The sequence below is a fragment of the Chiloscyllium plagiosum genome, chromosome 18 (assembly GCF_004010195.1).
Source record: "Chiloscyllium plagiosum isolate BGI_BamShark_2017 chromosome 18, ASM401019v2, whole genome shotgun sequence".
NCBI lineage: Eukaryota > Metazoa > Chordata > Chondrichthyes > Orectolobiformes > Hemiscylliidae > Chiloscyllium > Chiloscyllium plagiosum.
The window spans coordinates 31,982,074-32,002,686 of NC_057727.1; the positions used below are offsets into that span (position 1 = coordinate 31,982,074).

General features: G+C 39.1%; 1 protein-coding gene across 4 annotated transcripts in view; it reads right to left on the reverse strand.

Moving 5' to 3' along the window:
* arhgef3 (Rho guanine nucleotide exchange factor (GEF) 3) overlaps positions 1 to 20,613 on the reverse strand; it is a 328,180-nt gene that overhangs the window by 59,886 nt on the left and 247,681 nt on the right. The gene's annotated exons all lie outside the window — the stretch shown is intronic.

Here is a 20,613-nt window from a genome sequence, read left to right on the forward strand (position 1 = left end):
CTGGATCGCTCCGCAAGTAGGCGGCCTGTTTCCCCAATATAGAGGAGGCCACACCGGCTGCAGCGGATGCAGTAGATGATGTGGGTGGAGGTGCAGGTGAATCTGTGGCGGATATGGAAGTTTCCCTTGGGGCCTTGGAGAGAAGTGAGGGGGGAGGTGTGGGCGCAAGTGTTGCACCTCCTGCGGTTGCAGGGGAAGGTGCCGGGAGTGGAGGTTGGGTCGGTGGGGGATGTGGGTCTGTCAAGGGAGTCGCGGTGGGAGTGGTCTCTACGGCAGGCTGATAGGGGAGGGGAGGGGAATATATCCTTGGTGCTGGGGTCTGTTTGGAGGTGGCGGAAGTGACGGCGGATGATGCGCTGTACATGGAGATTGGTGGGGTGGTAGGTGAGGACCAGTGGGGTTCTGTCCTGGTGGCGGTTGGAGGGGCGGGGCTCAAGGGCGGAGGAGCGGGAAGTGGAGGAGATGCTGTGGAGGGCATTGTCGACCACGTTGGGGGGGAAATTGCGGTCCTTGAAGAAGGTGGCCGTCTGGGATGTGCGTTTTTGGAACTGGTCCTCCTGGGAGCAGATGCGGCGGAGTCGAAGGAATTGGGAGAATGGGATGGCGTTTTTACAGGGGGCAGGATGGGAGGAGGTGTAGTCCAGGTAGCTGTGGGAGTCGGTTGGTTTGTAAATCTGTGTTACCAAGGTTGGAAATTACCATAACTTGTGTTGCTATTCTTTATTGTGAGGTAAAAACAATGACTGCAGATGCTGGAAACCAGATTCTGGATCAATGGTGCTGGAAGAGCACAGCAGTTCAGGCAGCATCCGAGGAGCTTCAGCAAAATCAACGTTTCGGGCAAAAGCCCTTCATCAGGAATAAAGGCAGAGAGCCTGAAGCGAACTGCTGTGCTCTTCCAGCACCATTGATCCAGAATTCTTTATTCTGAGTTGAATCCAGTTTCACCTTGATCCCCAACGGTCATTGACAAGGTTCAGGGTATGTAGTGGGTCACGCAGGTGAATGAACAGGCAGAGTGTATGAGAGAGGAGAAATCGGCAAAATAACCCCCAAATTGTTAAAACTATCTCCAAAAGCGCCCACCATCCCACTTTCTTCTCATCCTTGCAAACAATTACCTCTCAAATCTGTGCCTATGGTTCCCACAAGTTCCTCTGTAAATCAGCCCTCCACAATCACCTGATGAAGGAGCGACGCTCCGAAAGCTAATGTGCTTCCAATTAAATCTGTTGGACTATAACCTGGTCTTGTGTGATTTTTAACTTTGTACACCCCAGTCCAACACCGGCATCTCCAAATTATCTCTCTGAACCAGTTATCCATCCTTAATATAGCACCAAATTGCCCTGAACCAAAGTTGCATTCACCATCTTCTGTAGCTATGACTATGATGTATTCCTCCTCAAACCTTCTGCAGACTTTGACACTGTTGACAAAACATTCATTTAATGACCTTTTTTCAGCTAGGTATCAGTGCCCCTGCTTAGGTACATACTTATCCAATTGTAGCCAATTATTAGCTACAAGTGGCCTCTCTTTCTAGCTCAACACCATTATCTCCAGAGTACCTCAAAGATCTATTCTATTTTCACTCTTGTTCATTTATATGCTGCCTTTAAAATCTCTGTAGACATGAAGCCAATTTCAACGAGACAATCAATAATGCCAAGCTCCACCTTCCCATCACAACCCTTGACTGTCTCCAGACTCTCCATGTGGTTATCCTCTTCTTCAACATAGAGTAGATAAACAGGAGGCTGTAGGAACACAGCAAGGCAGGCAGCATCAGGAGGTGGAGAAGTTTACGTTACTGGTATAATCCTTCTTCAGGACTGGAGGTGGGGTTAGGGGGAAGCTACAGATAAACAGAGAGATGGGGCAGGGGTAGGCAGAGTAGCAGAATGGTGAGGTAGTGATCCTGCCTGGCTTGCTGTGTTCCTACAGCCCTCTGTTTGTCTACTTTGGATTCTAGCATTTGTAGTTTTTTTTGTCTGCACGTTCAACATATCTGTTTGTTCAATATCCAAACCTGAGTTACACTGTATTCAGCTAAACATTGGTACTATATGGTAATTATCATCTCAGGTCCATCTACAGATTCCACATCCATACCATTGACACCATGCCTCTTTCAGCCGCTGTTTTAATTTTAGCCAGGCTATTTGCAACCTTAGCACTTAACATATGGTTCCTGTTGACAGTACGTCATCTCCTCGGTCATACTTTTGTTAATTTTATATAAGGACAAGAATGACAAAAATATTTATATAAATGGAAAATCCCTATTCACCTATTTGCTGTAGTGTAGCCTTGCAGCAATAGGTAACAATGTGCAGAGAAACACCAAGAACTAGTTTTCATATTTTTTTGCCTGGTTTCCAAGTATTCTCTTGAATGTTTTAACCCAATAAATGGAACTGAGAACTTCCTTGTAATTTCAAGCCTTCCTTCTTTATCTGCTGTCATAATTCTGGCTTCCACACTCTGTATCTTAGCTTATCCACTTCACCTTCCCTGTTTGCTTCTTTCAGTCGTATGGTAGCTGGTCCTGAACTGAGCTTTGAGGTGATTGCCTTGCTCTATTTAAATATTGATCGCTAGATTGTTTTATGGTTACTTCATCCCCTGTATCCTATCTACATTAATGTAGTAGCTGGACCTCAAGCCACAAACTCCTACCTCTGCAAACTGAAGCCAATTTAGGTGTGTGAACTGCAAAACATAATTAATTTTTTACACACATTTATATTGAATCAGATGTATTGCATAATTTTTAAGTGTCTTATAAAATAACAGCCTCTTTCTTCAGCTCAAATATTAAACAGTTTAGTTTTTGTTCTTTTAGAATTAGAATTAGGTTTATTGTCACGTGTAGTCAAGTACAGAAACACAGGAGTGCAGTGAAAAGTTTACAATGTTGTCCCACATTGCACAATCTTAGGTACAAAGTACCTAGGTACAAAATCTACAAAATAGAGAGGAAGAAAATAAATTATATTACCTTACAGTTATTCACTTTAAGTTAGAAAAATAAACATGAACCAATTCAAGTGATGTATTTGTATCTGCCATAAGGGCACTGAAGAATTGGAATACAGAATTAATTTTAAAGTGCCTTTACAGACTGAGGGCCTTTCACAAACTTAATAAATGAAATACACTGATAAAAAGACGCAGGGAAAAGTGTCAGTAACTGTTTGAAAAGCCTTAGTGACCTCAGCCATCAGTAAAATCTTAATTTGTAGAAGTAGATACATTTGTGTGGTCTTTGAAAACAAGATGTTTGATTGACCAGGAGACTTTAATAAGTGCAAAGTTAAAGTCTTATCTTTGAAAGCTTTCATTTAATATACTTATTTATTCAAAAAAATCATTGGGGTGATATCTACCCCAGCACAGGAATAGGTAGTGGAGTTGTTAGCATTTTGGTAATATCACTGGACTAGGCTAATGCTCAATGGTTTCAAATCACAGCACCTCACCAAGGAGAATTTGTATTTCTTTAATAAAATCTGGAATTTAATGCTAGTCTCTCTAATGATGACCAAAAGATTTTCATTGTATGTTATAAAAACTCTCCTGTTTCATTAATGTCCTTTGGGGGAATGTAACATGCTATCCTACACAACATGGCCTGCATGCGAATCCAGTCCCACAATATGGTTGACCTTAAACCACTCTGAAATGGTCAGCAAGTCATTCAGTTCAAGGGCAATCAGGAATCAGCAACTAACGCTGACCATGCAATGACACCCACATCCCATGCAAGAATATAAGAAACAAAAATTGTGTCCTTGGCTGCCACTTTCTCATACCAGGCCCAGGGATCAGCAATGCAAACCTGATAAACAGCTATTAATAGATTAAAAAATCCAAAAGTTGCTAATCTTTCACTTAAATGTAAATAGTATTTCTGGTAAAACTGCAATGAGGTGACCTATGGTAACTGAGATTCTTATAGTTTGGAGTGTTAAAACATCCTTTTTTGTAAAACATAACCCATGAAAATCACAACAGTTGACATCACTAACCTGAGAGAAAATGTATTTTCCCTCTAGTTTGTAGCATTCCTGAGAATTTAGAAGCAATTTATATTCCGTTTTCTCCTCACTCAAAATATTGTAGTGACCATGTAAGCTTTGATGCTCCAGTGGCTCCCAAAGTGGAAAACCCAGAAATCCTTTAAAAAAATGAACTGTTTGTCTAAAGTGATGAAGGTGCTGGCTGTTTCAAATTTTACAAGTACTCTCAGATCCTAACTTTCCCAATAACTGAAATTGAAAGTTTCAAAACAAACTAACCAGCAAACAATTACTTTTAAAGTAAACATTTACAAACATCTTCTCTCCTCCTTAAATGAAGTGTAATTCACAAACTATTCAGTACAGATTAGAATTAACTGAACTATGTACAGCTGAAAAACCGATCACTGATTCAAATTTGTAAAATTTCTAAAGAAATTCAACTAAGAGTAATTACGGACAAATAAATTAAAACATCCTAAGTTTTTGTGAAGTTTTCATTCTATTGTTAGGCATGGGTCTTCTAACTTCACATTAATTCCTTCTCAGAGATCTGAAGAATATTGATACTGGACTCTGTTTCTCTCTCCAGAGATGCTGCCAGAGCTGCTGAGTTTCTCCATCATTCACTGTGTTTATATGAGAAGCTGGTTACTCTGTTGAGCGGAAATATTCATTGGGCCTTACTGCTAGCTATGACTCATTTACCTTAAGAATTTTTAAAGTCCGATTACTTACTGTTGTACTGTGAACAATTCACCATTCAAGCTCATGGTTTGCTAGTTTGTAGTTTTTTTTTGCCACACATCCATCATAGATCTGTTCCCCATTGAATCATAGAATGAATACTGCACTTAAGAAAGCCACTCAGCTTGTCATTTCCATGCTGGTTCCTTACAAGAACAGTTTAGCTAGTCACACTCTCACTCTGTCAAATTAGTCCTCAAATTTCCTTTCTTCAGGTGCTTATCCAACTCTGACTTAAAAGCCACAATTGAGTCAGCTTCCATGACACACTCAGAGTTTTGAATAACTTCAAGCTTACACCGGGCAGAATTTGGGAGACCTGGTCAGGAGTGCATGAGAATAGTCAAATTTAGATTAATAATGGCACAAGTGAGGGTTTCAGTAGCAGACAAGTTGAGGTTAATGATGGAATAATTGGCATATGTGATTATGCAAGATGATGCTTGAAACTTATCTCAACATCAAATATGACACAAAGTTAATGCATTCCACATCCTAACAACTCACTGTCCAAAATGTCTCATAATTAATCTATTAATATTTAATTCTGCTGAAATTCATACTTGTCAAGAAGAATATTTTCTCTCATTCCAACTAGTATTATAATTAGAATGTTATATCAAACAAACAGATTCATATTTGAGAACAGGTTGGCATCCAAATGTAAAAGAGAGCAGTTCCTATAGAAATCTATGTGAAACTGATTGTCATCACTGACAATTCATATAATATTCAGAAAGAAAATGCTCATCCATTATTACATTTTTAAAGGTGAATTTTAGGCTTTTCATTGTGAGAGCTACTGAAAGTGAAATTTAGGTTTCTAGTTTCAGAATATACTCTCCCTGATCAATGACAATGTATTTATATAATGTCATAAAACATCCTAAAGAATATCATAGGAGCATCATAAAACAAAATGCAGCACTGGATCATGTTAGATCAGATGACCAAAAACATTGATCAAAAAGCAAGTTCAAGATGTGTCTTAGAGGAGGGACGAAAGGTAGAGTGTCTTAAGGACGGAATTCCAGAGCTCAGAGCCGAGGCAACAGAAGTCATGGCCATCAATGATGGAGTGATTAAATCAGGGATACTCAAAAGGCCAGAGCAGATGTGTGCAAATATCCAGGATACTCATGAGGCTGGAGCAGGTTACACATTTAGGAAAAGGTGATACCATGGAAAGATTTGAAACAAGGACACAAAGTTTAAAATCAAGATGTTGCTCGATGAGGAAATAATATGTTAGTAAGCATAGCAATAACAAGTGAATGATACTTAGATTAGATTAGATTCCCTACAGTGTGGAAACAGGCCCTTCCGCCCAACAAGTCCACACCGACCCTCTGGAGAGTAACCCACCCAGACCCATTTCCCTCTGACTAATGCACCTAACACTATGGGCAATTTCGAATGGCCAATTCACCTGACCTACACATCTTTGGACTGTGGGAGGAAACCGGATCACCCACAAGAAACCCACGCAGACACGGGGAGAATGTGCAAACTCCACACAGACAGTTGCCCAAGGCTGGGATCGAACCTGGATCCCTGGCACTGTGAGCAGCAGTGCTAACCACTGAGCCACCGGTTAGTTAAGACTCAGGGAGCAGAACTTTGGATACTTTCATAGAATCCTTTCAGTGTGCTCGCAGGCCAGGAGGCACATCGAGTCCACACCAACCATCTGAACAACGTTCTATCCAGACCCACACCTTTACACTATCCTTATAACCCTGCATTTGACATGGCTAATCCACCTAACCTGAACATCCCTGGACACTTTGGAACAATGTAGCATGGCCAATCCACCTAAACTGGCCATCTTTGGACTATGAGAGAAAACGGGGGCACCTGGAGGAAACCCACAGTCACCTGAGAATAGAATTAAACCCAGGTCCTTGGCGCTGTGAGGCAGTAGCACTAACCACTGTGCCAACTCGAAGCTTACATAGGACACAATTTGGGGCACCAAGCAAGAGTGTATTAGAATGGTCAAGTCTAGAGTTAATTATGGCGCAAGTGAGGGTTTCAGTAGCAGATAAGCTGAGGTAAGCACAATGTTAATGGGTGGAATAATTTGTATATATGACTGTCCAAGGATGAGACTTGAAATTTCTCTCAAGATCAAATATCTCACTAAGGTTGCAAACAGCTACATCATTGTTAGGTGCTGACATTTTTCAAAATGCCTCAACCCCAGCCCCATAAAGGCCTTTCCGTATTTGACCAATATGGCACCTTTTCATGATCCATTTTAGCCGATCTGATCGTCCAAAGTAATTTCACTTAAAAAGCATTTTAAAGTGGAACATTTTAAAGCCAAAGAAATGCATAGAACTGTAAAGCTGCTAGTTGGCATGGGGTTCCCGAAAATGTAGAATTACACCCGTGGATCAGAGAGCTGGAATAATATTGAGAAATATTCAGTTGGTGATTGATGAGACGGTGCTTTTTTTTGTCAATCTGTTTAGGCATAATATGGTGAAATCTCCATGCCCACCCTATTCTCAGTTGGAACCTGGGACCCTTTTGACCCAAAGGAAGGGACATTACCACAATGCCACAAAAGCCCTCAAGATAAAATTGCTTTCATTTTGCTCTGTTGAGCAATGGTAAGTACAGAGTATGAGTTCTAATTGGAAACATCATTCTGAACAGCTGGAGTACAATTTGTGGCAGACATAGAAACCTTTGAATGTTACTCATTCCCGTTTTCTTTGCATGACTACAATGTGTTTCTGTGCACCACACACAGCAGCCTACAATAAAAGTCTTTCCAAATCTGAATGGCTTTGAAAAGGGTATCTATTCCCCCTATAACTTTGCCCAAACCATTTTAAACAAAGCATTTAAAAATGAAATCACTTTTTTTCATTTATAAATAATTATGCAAAGATGGGTGCAGAAAGTTTTGTGTAATGCTTAACTAATATTTGTAGTGTACTTCTCAGTGAAACTATTTGCCAAGAAACAAATGACCTTTGAGGCAGTTTCTGGTGAAAATTATCACTATAGGAACCCTGGGGAGAAGTTCAAATCAGTCCTCCTGTCAATTGCCTAACTTCTAAATGTCATCACAAAAGATTTGGCTAAAATGCTTTTGATTTGGCTTCAAGTTTTAGCTTTAAACCTCTAGCTATGTCTCGTATTGGTCTGACCTTATAGCAGAATCACATCCAACTTTTAAAAACCATGATTGTGCCATTCATTAAATGCAAAAGGCTAAGACAGAAACTTCCTATTTTGATGATTATCCAGATGGGAATTAAAAGCAATCCAAATAGAAAACTATATGTTAGCTTTACAGCAGGATGTTTTCCAAGAACAAAAACATTAGAAATAAGGCTCCTGAAAATCCTTAAGGTATTTGTGATTACTTTTCCTCCCTTCTAGGAGTCAATACAGAAAAAGTAATCTCCCATTTAGACAATCATTGTCTGATAATAATTTTCTAATAGTACGTGATTATATACATCATTTCCAACTTCAGCTACATTGCCTTTTGTATTTCTATGTCAAAACATATGGGAACAGTTGGTGAAAATCTGATGCCTTGTTAAGGACATCAGCTCAAAGTATTACGGCATACTTAATTTAATATTTACATTCATAAAGCGTTCCAAACTGTACTGAAAACAAACACAAACGCAAAGTGGGTTAGGTGTCTCTGCCACCGGCCCACAGCAACGGCCAGGTATCTGACAACATTGTCAAGTTTAGGCCTCATTTGAATTCCAAACGGTAATGTGAGAGTGCCAATCAGCTACTATGCCACAGCTTTGCACATTTAAGGCAACTTTGACATGGTAGGTAAGCCAGCAGTAGGCCAAGGCATCTTGGGCGGTCTGAAGAAGCATGCTGGTCTCACAAAATTGAATATTTCATTTCTCCTGCTTGAGTAGCTCGTAGCAGTCCCCTTAAGGATGACTGGATCTACGCCAATCATTACCTGGCAGAATTGAGCAAGAGGCTAGTCTGTGCAATCATTGTACATGAAAATGAGTCACAAACGTGCATATTTAAACTCACTACTATGTGCTTGTTTAAAAGCCAGCTTGAAAATTGAATCCACCTTCAAAGGCTTCCCAAGGTCTTCGTTCAAAAGTTCTCAGTCTCCCATTTACAAGTGACCAATAAATAAAAATGATGCCTTCTTCTTCACATTAGAAAACAAATACACAAATTTGGAGCTCAAACCCATTTCAGACACAAAATCAAACAAGATGAAGCAAGTTATGTACATCAAAGTGAACAGCTGAGGAAATGAACAGATTGTGAATGATTTTCACATTTTTCAACTGCATCACTGTTTTGCTGAACTGTAGTCATTGTCCAACCTTTCATAAGGTGAGGAATAAGGGCCACATTCATAAGGAGCATAACTTTGAGGTGCATGGCTTTGTTGAAAAGACACTGAACGTAGTCTTGGCACATCCTTACATAAGAGAGCAAAAATTACAGACGAACCCTCTCTTGGTCATGTTACTAAAACTTTGTTTTGCTCTCATCAGAACAAATGCAAGAATGGCACATTTCAAACAATTTCAATAACTGATAGTACAGAAGAAAAGGGGAGCTCATTAGTTTTCAAGTTCATTCTGATTGGCTTAGATGTTGTCATGGAGATAGCAAAGCAGATCTTTTCTTCCAGCTAATTTTTAAAAAGGCACAGGGCTTGAATATATTCATTTTATTTGCAAAGAATAGGTCTTGTTTTTAGTAAGCCTACGTGAATTATATTACCAACTCAACTGAATAGCTTAAATTGATTGTTATTGCAACTATTAGCACACTCATGATTGTTCAGAAAGTGGTGGCCAATAGCAGAATCACATCCAACAGTAAACATTTGGTATGGGTTTGCAAATATGGGCTATTAGAGTACAGTTAGTATTCTTCCTATTGCCAGCAGCTGAAGGAGCATATTATACTTTACCACTTCAAAAGTGTATTTGTTCAAGGGCTGGAACTCAGTGGGGCTGTAAGGAAGTCATTACACATTGTCACAGATGTTTCAAAGGCTGTTACTGTCAGACCTGAAAATTGCCTTTGTTTTGTGTCCAAAGAATGCTAGAAATGTTCTTGGTTACTAAATATTTTACACTAGGGACAGAGTGAAGAGCTTTAAAAAAAGTTGCATTCCCTTTAAATGCTCACATTAGTAACAAAAGTGGTTTTAAAGAAGAAGTGGATGTCTACATATCACATTTCTTCCCTGCTAACTCATCTTTGCAGCTACAAACATAAAGGAATTATTAATACTTTGTGTGCCTAATTTCGCTTTCACTTCTGTTTAAGAAACTGTTCTTTTTAGCAAACTAGGAGATTGAAGTTGATACAATACCTTTGGAAATGAATATCTAGTGAACTGTACATGATCACAATTAGGAGGTACTATACGTAGCAATCAGCTCCAAAGGCTGGCAGAAAATCCCTTTGCCCATATCGCAATAGCAAGTGCATAGATCCAATTTTCAAAAATGTTGATTAAAATGTTTCAAACTGAGTGAGAAAGAGTAGAGTACTTTCTGAAATAAGGCATGTTTTAAGGATTAAATAAAGATTTGAAATATAATTTTTTCAGTTCTATCTTTCAATATGAAAAAATGGATTAGTATGCTTTTCCATTATCTTCTTACTTCACTGTTCATGATACATATAGGATAATTAATCATCCAGAACCACTAATTTTAAACATTTTCATTACAAGCACATGGGAACACCATTATCTGCAAATAATGTTTGAAGCCACTCACAATTCTGACTTGGCCAACCTTTCACTGTTGCTTGGCCAAAATCCTGGAACTCCCTCCCTTTCAGCATTGTGGGGGCAGCTACACCAAATGAACTGCAGAAGTTCAAGAAGGCAGTTCACCACCATTTTCTCAAGGATAATTAGGAATGGCAATTATTGTTCTTCCTGCTAGCAAAGCCCACATCTCATGAAAGTGTTTCAAAGAAAATGTCAGTTGAGCCATATAATTGAAAATGGACCACTTTTTAAAAAAAAACAATATAATCTTGGGGATAAAAAGAAAGTCATAAATGTGACAAAATCTCATTTAGATCTTCACAAATGGAGGAGCTCTTTTTTCCAGCACAAAGCTATTTTTAGGTTTGAACAAATGTAACTAGTATGGCATTAACAAAGATTGACAAAATAACTTTTAAAGCAGCATCTCTCAACAAAGCATTTCATGAATATATTGAAAAACTGAATAAAGTTTTTTTTTTAGTGAAGTTGATAGTAAGTTTAGTCAAAGCTATTTTGACAAGCAGAACGTAGTGAAGTTCTCAGAATATCTGAGGGCATGATTCAGATCCCGGAGTATTTTGTTTTGTTTTGAGATTCATCCTGAGGAAAAAGCAGCGTCGTACAGGGAGGATGAGAAAACCCTGGCTGACTAGGTAAGTCAGGGATAGCACAAAAGCAAAAGATAAAGCATATAACGTGGCGAAGGGCAGTGGGAAACCAGAGAATTGGGAAGCTTACAAAGACCAAAAAAAAAATAAGGAGAGAGAAGATTACACATGATGGTAAGCTGGCAGTAATATAAAGGAAGACTGTAAGAGTTTCCTTAGATATATAAAAGCGCAAAAGAGAGGCAAAAGTAGACGTTGGGCTGCTAGAAAATAACGCTGGAGAGATAGTAATAGGGAACAAGGAAATAGCTGAGGAACTGAATAATTACTTCACATCAGTCTTCATGTTGGAAGACACAGATAATATCCCAAACTTCAAGAGACTGAGGGGACAGAGCTGGGTATGGTGGCCATCACCAAGGAGAAGGTGCTAGAGAAACCGAATGGCCTGAAGGTGGATAAATCACCTGGACTAGTAGTCATGATTTGGAGATGCTGGTGTTGGACTGGGGTGTATAAAGTTAAAAATCACACAACAACAGGTTATAGTCCAACAGGTCTAATTGGAATCACACTAGCTTCCAATTAAACCTGTTGGACTATAACCTGGTGTTATGTGATTTTTTTAACTTTGTTCACCTGGACTAGATGGACTACACCGCACAGTTCTAAGGGAGATAGCTGAAGAGATTGTGGAGGTGTTAGTGGTGATCTTTCTGGAATCACTAGAATTAGAAAGGATCCCAGAAGACTGGAAAATTGCTAACATGACACCCTAGTTTAAAAAGAGAGTAAGGCAAAAGACAGAAAATTACAGACCAATTAACCTAACCTCAGTCATGGGTAAGATCCTGGAATCCATTGTGAAAGAAATTTCTGAATACTTGGAAGTATATTGTAAAATAGGGCAAAGGCTTTCATATTGGGGAGGTCATGCCTGACAAATCTGCTGGAATTCTTTGGGGAAGTAACAAGCAGGTTACACAAAGGACAGCCAATGGGTGTTATCTACCTGGACTTCAAGAAGGCCTTTGACAAGGTTCTGCACAGGAGGCTACTCAGTAAGTTGAGGGCTCATGGTGTGAGAGGCAAGGTGCTAGCATGGATAAAAGCTTGGCTGTCTATCAGAAAGCATAGAGTGGGGATAAAAGAGTCTTTCTCAGGATGGCAGCTGGTGACACCTGGTGTTCCACAAGGCTCAGTGTTGGGACCACAACTTTTCACTTATATGTTAATGATCTAGATGAAGGGACTGAGGACATTCCGGCTAAGTTTGCAGATGATACAAAAATATTTCGAGGGACAGCTAGCACTGAGGAGGCAGGGAGGCTGCAGAAGAATTTGGACAGATTAGGAGAATGGGCAAAGAAGTGGCAAATGGAGTACAATATGGGAAAGTGTGAGGTCATGTACTTTGGTAGGAAGAATAGAGGCATGAACTATTTTATAAATGGGGAGAAAATTCAGAAGTCTGAAGTGCAAAGAGACTTGTGAGTTCTAGTCCAGATACTCTCTCAAAGTAAACTTGCAGGTTGAATTAGTAGTTAGCAAGGCAAATGCAATCTTGGCATTTATTTTGAGAGGACTTGAATGTAAAAACGGATGTATTTGAGGCTTTAAAATTTGGAGTACTGTGCACAGTTTTGGGTCCCACATCTCAGGAAGGATGTATTGTCCCTGGAGCAGGTTCAGAGAAGGTTCATGAGAAAGACCCCAGGAATGAAAAGCTTAACGTATGAGGAACGTTTGGGGATTCTGAGTTTACATTCATTGGACTTTAGAAGGATGAGGAGGGAATCTAATTCAAACACACTGAATGGCCTGGACAGTGTAGATGTTGGGAAAATGTATCTATTGGTAGGAGAGACTAGGACGCGAGGGCATATTCTTAGAGTAAAGAGAAGACCTTTTAGAATGGAGATAAGGAGAAATGTCTTCAGCCAGAGAGTGGTGAATCTATGGAATTCCGTTGCCACAGAAGGTTATGGAGGCCAGGTAATTGAATATATTTAAGACTAAGATCGATAGGTTCTTCAGTATCAAGGATTATGAGGAGAAAGTGGGATAATGAGCTTGAGAAACTTATCAGCCATGATTGAATGACAGAGAATACCCGATGGGCTGAATAGCCTAATTTCTGCTCCCATGTCTTGTGTCTTTTGTTGGTTGTCTCAGTCAAAAATAGAAATACTGATGATTATTAGCAATAGTTTTACAAATTTAGTCAAACAAATCATCAATCATACACATGATTGTAAACAATTGGAACTACCTGACGTAATAAAGGAGTTGCCAAAATTAACATTAGTTTTTTTATTCAAAATATTATACAATGACACTGTTCGTCTCCTAAGAACATAAGAAACAGGAGAATAAGAAGATCATGTGGTCCATTGCCCTGGTCCACCATTCATTATTAGCATGGTTGATATTCAGTTCTAACACCAGTCTCCGATATGCTCCCCCTATCCTTTGACTCCCTGAGAAACTAAAAATCTTTACTATTTTGGCTTTAAATATGTTCAGTGTTGGAAGATCTGTAACTCTTTGGGGTAGACAATTCCAAAGATACTCAACCTTTTTGAATGAAGAAATTTATCCCCATTTCATTAGGGTGGGTCTTTATATTAAATCAAACAATCACCTTGTTGTTATAGAAACACTCCAGGCAGAAAACCTTACGCAATCCTTTCTGCCAATATCTTATGTGCATTCCATGTAATGAAATCAATTCTCTTGACTTCAATTTCCTATGGTTTATTTTATGTCCTCTGCTCTAGCACTGGGGACATCCTGTTCCACATCTGGAATTTTCACCTGGAAACACTTTACTAAATCATACCCTGTTTTCAAAAGACATTTTCTTTAACTATTCCTTCTCACATCATGAAAGGATGCTGGGGTGGTTTGTTTACATTAAAGGAACTATTGAAATGCAAGTTGATATTTTGATCATTGAACATATTTTTGTTTTGTTGTGTGACAGGAGAAAGAGAGAAGATCAGGCCAAATGTATTTTTAATCCAATTGTAAATTGTACAGATTGACATTCCAATATCATATTAATGTGAAGGAATGTGTCTTCTGTAAGATTGAGCATTGCATGAATTCATCTTAATACCAATTTACTTTAATCTCAGATGGAGTCCAGGCTGTTTAAAAATGACTATTTTCAGAGAAGAGTGAATTAAATGTAGAATGGGGAATTGTACAAACTCCAGAATAAGTTAATGAATAGGTACTGCCATTCTGATTTTTAATGGCAGGAGTGCAGGACAAGTGGGCCTGTCCGTGTCAGAATAATTTTTTTTGTGCTTTGTAAGAAAGGTGCCAATTAGTTGCTGTACACCCTGTTCAACTACATCTGGTATTTCTGCTAATAGTCTGATCATTGTCAAATGATTTCAGTCCCAGTGGTAGAGTCAAAATACACATCCAATCTGAATAAGGCTCAGAGATACTCTTAGATGAAGAAAATGGCATCCAGTTAGAAAGTGCCTTTCGCAATCACATGTCATCTCAAACTGCTTTATAGTAATGAAGTACTTGTTTAGAAAATTAGCCAGTATCGTAATTTAGAGCCATAGAGATGTACAGCAAAGAAACAGACCCTTTGGTCCAACTCATCCATGCTGTCCAGATATCCTAACCTAATCTAGTCCCATTTGCCAGCACTTGGCCCATATCCCTCTAAACCCTTCCTATTCATGTACCCATCTAAATACCTTTTAAACACTGTAATTGTACCAACGTTCACCACTTCCTCTGGCAGCTCATTCCATACACACACTACCCACTGCATGAAAAAGCTGCCCCTTAGTTCCCTTTTACATCTTTCCCCTGAACCTATGCCCTCTAGTTCTAGACTGCCATACCCCAGGGAAAAGACCTTGTCTATTTATCCTATTCATGCCCCTCATGATTTTATAAACCTCTGTATGGTCACCCCTCAGCCTGTGACGCACCAAGGAAAACAGCCCTCGCCTATTCAACCTCTCCCTTTCGCTCAAATCCTCCAACCTTGGCAACATCCTTGTAAATCTTTTCTAGACCCTTTCAAGTTTCACAACATCCTTCCGATAGGAAGGAGACCAGAATTTCACGCAATATTTAGGAAGCACAGCAACCAATTTGCAAATTTGTACATAGCAGATTCCTATAGAATGGATTATCTGTCTTGTGATATTGATTGAGGGATGAATGCTGACCAGGGATGACTCTCCTACTGCTCTTTGAAACGGTACCATGGGATCTTTTAGAGTAACAACTTTGGGGCAGACAGTATCCACAAGGAAGTATCTTCAACACTACAGCATTGCTTCACTGGAACATCATTCTTGATTTTTGAGCTCTAGTCCTGGAGTAGGACTTAAATCCATAATCATATGACTCAGTTGTGAGAATACTCACATCTGAGCCACGGCTGACACAGTGTTGTAACTTCAAAGCTTCAGTATTAATCAATGTGCCACATTTAAAATCAACAGCTGCGATGGGTAAAAAGAGATGTAACAAGAGCCAAACAGGTGCCAAATTTGGCTCTAAAACCAGCTATGTCGCCACTTTGGAGCCAATCTGAATTAAAGTTGAAGTCCAAAGACATTTTATTGTGTCAGTCTGATAATCAAAGCTAAGTTTGACCAAAATAAAAACAGAAAATGCTGGAAATACTCAGCAGGCCAGGAAGCATCTGGGGAGCAAGATCAGAGTTAAAATTGCAGGGTGATTACCTATCATCAGACCTGTAATAGGTTTTAAATAAATAAAAGGGGTCAGTGTAAAAGAACAAAAGGGAAAATCTATAACAGGGTGGGAGACAGGAGATAATTAAACAGAAAAAGGGTTGGTTTTGCAAGCCCAACAACAGTGATATTGGAATATCAAAGGAACAAAGGATATGCCCAGAGAAGGTGTAAATGGCAGAATGATGAACAATTGTTGTCCAAAAGCAAAAAACAGAGAAAAACAAGATTAAACAGGAACCTGTGAAGAAAAAGAAAGCAAAATAGGACAGAGGTTCTGAGGAAGGGTCACCAAACCTGAAACGTTAACCCTAATTTCTCTTCATAGATGTTGCCAGATCTGCTGAGTTTTTCCAGCAACTTTTGTTTTTGTGACAGAGGTTACAGTCTGGAATTGAATTCAAATTGATTCTGGGAACTGATTATTCAAATGCTTATTTGAAAGATAAGGTGCTGGTCTTAGAGATTATGTTCAGCTTCACTGGAACACTGCAGGAGACTGAAGACAGAGAAGTCAGTGTATGATTAAGGTGCAGAATTAAAATTACATGCAATTGTAAACTCAGAGTTACATTTGTGGACTGAATTGAGGTGTTCCACAAAGCAATCATCCATTTCACATAGTTCTATTTCTATTCTTCTTCCTCTCACTTGCTTAAAACCTCACATTTCTAATTTCTTTCAGCTCTAATGAAAGATACAGAAACGAGCAGCTGGAGTAGGCCATTTGCCCTTTCAAGCTTGCTCCACCATTCAATTTGATCATAGAATCTCTACAGTGTGGAAACAGGCCAGTTGGCTGAACAAGTCCACATAGGCCCTCCGAACAGTAACCCACCCAGACCCATTCCCCTATGTTTCCCCTGACTAAGGCACATAATCTACACATCCCTGAACACTATGGAAACTTTGCGTGGCCATTTCACCTAACCTGTACATCTTTGGACTATGGAAGGAAACTGGAGCACCCAGAGGAAATCCACACAGACACGAGGAGATTGTGCAAACTCCACACAGACAGTTGCCTGAGGCTGGAATCGAATTCGGGTCCCTGGTGCTGTGAGGCAGCAGTGCTAACCACTGAGCCATCATGCTGACCACCTGAGCCACCGTGCCCAAGATTGACCTTTCACCTCGATACCACATTCCTGCCTTCTCCGTATGCCCTTAATGTCTTTAAAATCTAAACACCATTCTATCTCTTTCTTGAACATATTGAATGACTTGACCACCTGTGGGAGAACATTCCACTGGTTCACTGTTCTTTGAGTGAAGAAATGTTTCCTCATCTTAGTCCTAAATAGTCCAGCTCTCTATCCATGAGACTGTGTCCCCTGATCTAGACTCCCCAAACTGAGAAAACATCCTCCCTACATTTGGTCTGTCCATGCCCATTAGAATGTTATACGTCTCAATTAGATTTCCTCTTATTCTTTTAAACTCGTGTAAAAACATACCCAGTCAAACCAATCTCTCCTCATACAGCAATCCTGCCATTCCTGGTATCAGTGTCGTGAACTTCCACTGCATATCCAAGTATATCCTTTGTGAGGTAGGGAGACCAAAACTACTTGCAATACTCCAGGTGTGGTCTCATCAAAGTCCCGAATAATTGCAGTAAGAATTCCTACTTCTTAACTCAAATCCTCTTGCAATAAAGGCCAATATACCATTTGTCTTCTTAATTGCTCGCTGCACCTACCTGCCTAATTTCATTGACTGGTGAACAAGAGGACGCAGATTCCATTGCACAACCACACTTCCCAATGCATCATGATTTAAATAATACTCTTCCTTTCTATTTTTCACAGCAAAAGCATAGCTTCACACTTAGCCATGTTGTTCTGCACCCACCATTTGTTTGTCCACTCACTCAACTTGTCTAAATTACCATGAAGGCTCCCCCTATTTTCTCACAATTCACAATACCGCCAGGTTTTGTGTCATCAGCAAACTTGGAAATGCAGCATTTGGTTCCCTCATTCAGGTCCTTTATATACGTATCATGAATAGCTGGGGCCCAAGGAGATTTAGATTGCTTTCTGGTTGCCCTCCCATTATCAATTTATTGAAAGTTCAGAGAATAGAAACTCAGTTCTAAGTATTAAGTGAATATTTCTTGAAGCCTATTTAAAGCTATTTACTTTGACCAATGTCTTCAGAAACCAAGTAATATATAATCTTACATGCTTGTGATATTATGGATCATGGAAACTGCTTAAGTGAACAGGCCAGTTTTTGTTTTATTTTTCCTGAATTTATCCCTTATCAGAGAGTTTGCCTCTCTGTATTTGTATGAATGGGGGCTAAAATCAAAGAAAATTGGGTTTCAATCATAGACATTCATTAGATTACCCTATTGTTTAACTTGGCTGTGCTAAAATCACTGTATTATTAATAACTTATTAGTTCCATTTGGGACAATTTTGAAAGTCATTGAGGATTTTAATTTTACTATGTTGTGAATACAAGGATAGGGAAGCTGATTTGATTTGGCTGTCATAACAATACATCATATGCTGGCACTGAGAGATAAACGACACTGAATTTGGTGGTAATGTCACATTTTATAATGTCCTTACCAATTGTGCCATAAATGACATCAATAGTTAAATGTAGCTTTTTATTTTAGCAGTTATTATGAAAGACCTAGGTCTTTTTACTATTGCTGGTCTTCCCAGAAACTATTATCCAGTAGCAATATCAGAACACTGGTTGTGACATCATATCATTTTGAATACAGGTCTTGTAATTCTCTGCAATGACATAGCAATGACCCTTGTGTCAACGATACCAGTACTTTCTGCATGTGCACTGGGTACATTATTAAGAGTCGAATTGCGCTTGTACATGATACAAGGTCTATTTACAAACTTGTTTACAGGCTGAACTATCAAGGCATAAAAACAGGAAATCAATGCATTGGAGTTGCTTTTTCAACCTCAAACCTGCAACATAAAAAAAACAGCTCCTGTCTAGGCTCATAGACAAGGATTATTCACCTGGGAGACAACCAGAGGGCAAGTTGACACTACTGAAGAGTTCTCATCTTTAGAAGAGGATGTAGAAAAAAATGAGCATGTTCATAGATGAATGTAAGTGAGACTGGTCATTTTGAAGAAAGAAAAGGATATATCTATACACATCTATTTTAGAAAGAAGATCGCATCACCATAACCTATAGATAAGAAAGCAAGGTTTTAAAATTACTCAGTACCAAAAAATTTAGATAAAACAATTTTATCATATCAAATATCTTATGCTTCATTGGCTGTTTCTACCTTACCAATGTAAGGTAGATCAGTGTAGATCAGTGACTTAAAAGACTATCAAATACATGTACTCTACTTTGAAAAAAAGCAGCATTGAGCTCTTGAAGCGAAGTATCAGAGTTTTTCCATTTTGGATCAAAGAGCACTTATTCATCATTAGCTTATGAAACTGGCTGATGGTGGGCTTGTAAAATGTCTTTGAAAAGTAATCTGTAGGTACTTGTGCCAATTTTCCTTTTATCTCACTGAGAAGCAAAGACCTGTGCATGTTGGTGTTCTGGCAGACCCAATGGTATGAAGCTGCTATCGCAGGCAGTGAGCTACCAGCTCTGTCTGTGGCCTCAAGGCCTTTTTTTTTGTGAAACCTCAGCTGCAATCAGCTGCAGATCTCACGCTATTCTCTATGGAAAGCTAATTTACATCAGCCTGAGTTATACATCAGGTTACTCAATTATTTCAGCTGCTCACATTCTAACTTTCTAAAGGTAGTGACGGCTTTTCTTCAAAGCCAAGTCATATTTTCCAGAATAAAAAGTTGCTATTAAATTGGCAGACATCTTAGGAATTTATATTCCCATGGTTACTAATTGAAGCTCTTAAACTACTTTCTTTTAACTAGGGTAACATGTACAGCACTAATATTGTTGCAAATTAAAAAAAAACAAAGCCAGACAAAATGAATAAACTATCTTTACATGCTGGGTAGGTATTCAATTGTCACACCAAGTTATTACAAACCAGAGTTTAAAGTATCAGTTGCAAGAAATGACAACTAAGAACAGATTCTTAATTTCTGTTGAATAACATACAGCTCCAAAAATTCACAACTGTTGCAACATCCTCATATGATAACTTTGAATGGGAGATTTCTGGAACTGCCCAAACCCTGCTCAATTCCTGGCATGTCTGGGCTCTGACCTTCCTACAGATTTCCCTTTTCATAAAACAGTCTCTGTGTACCCATTGCAAATATAGCCACTAATATGAGGGAGATGGAAGTGAGCTAAACCTCTGAATGGTGGTATTCCTATGCCCCATGCTTTCAGAGGCACTTGGTGTGTGGTTGTAATCAAACTCTGTACCTGAAGTGAATGCAAAATTAAATTATATATATTAGATATATTCTTTTCAAGGTGATCCACTTTCCAAGGAAATCACTGAATTAATTATTAAGACGTTTTAATTGTGGGGTGAAGTACTAGAGTGGGGAAACCCAACACCATGATTATTTAAGCTGCAATAGGGTTAGTACCTTTCTTTGTACCTTTCGAGTAGGTAGATCAACTGTGTTATGGATACCACCAAGGAGTTTAAAAGTAGGAACAATCCCCCGATATTAAAAAACCCAGAGTCAGTAGTGAAGGTTCCTGCTATGCACAGTCCAGACATAATTTCTTGTATTGATAATTTTCTGATTTTCAGTGCCCAGATCGTTAACATATTGATGATTAATCAATA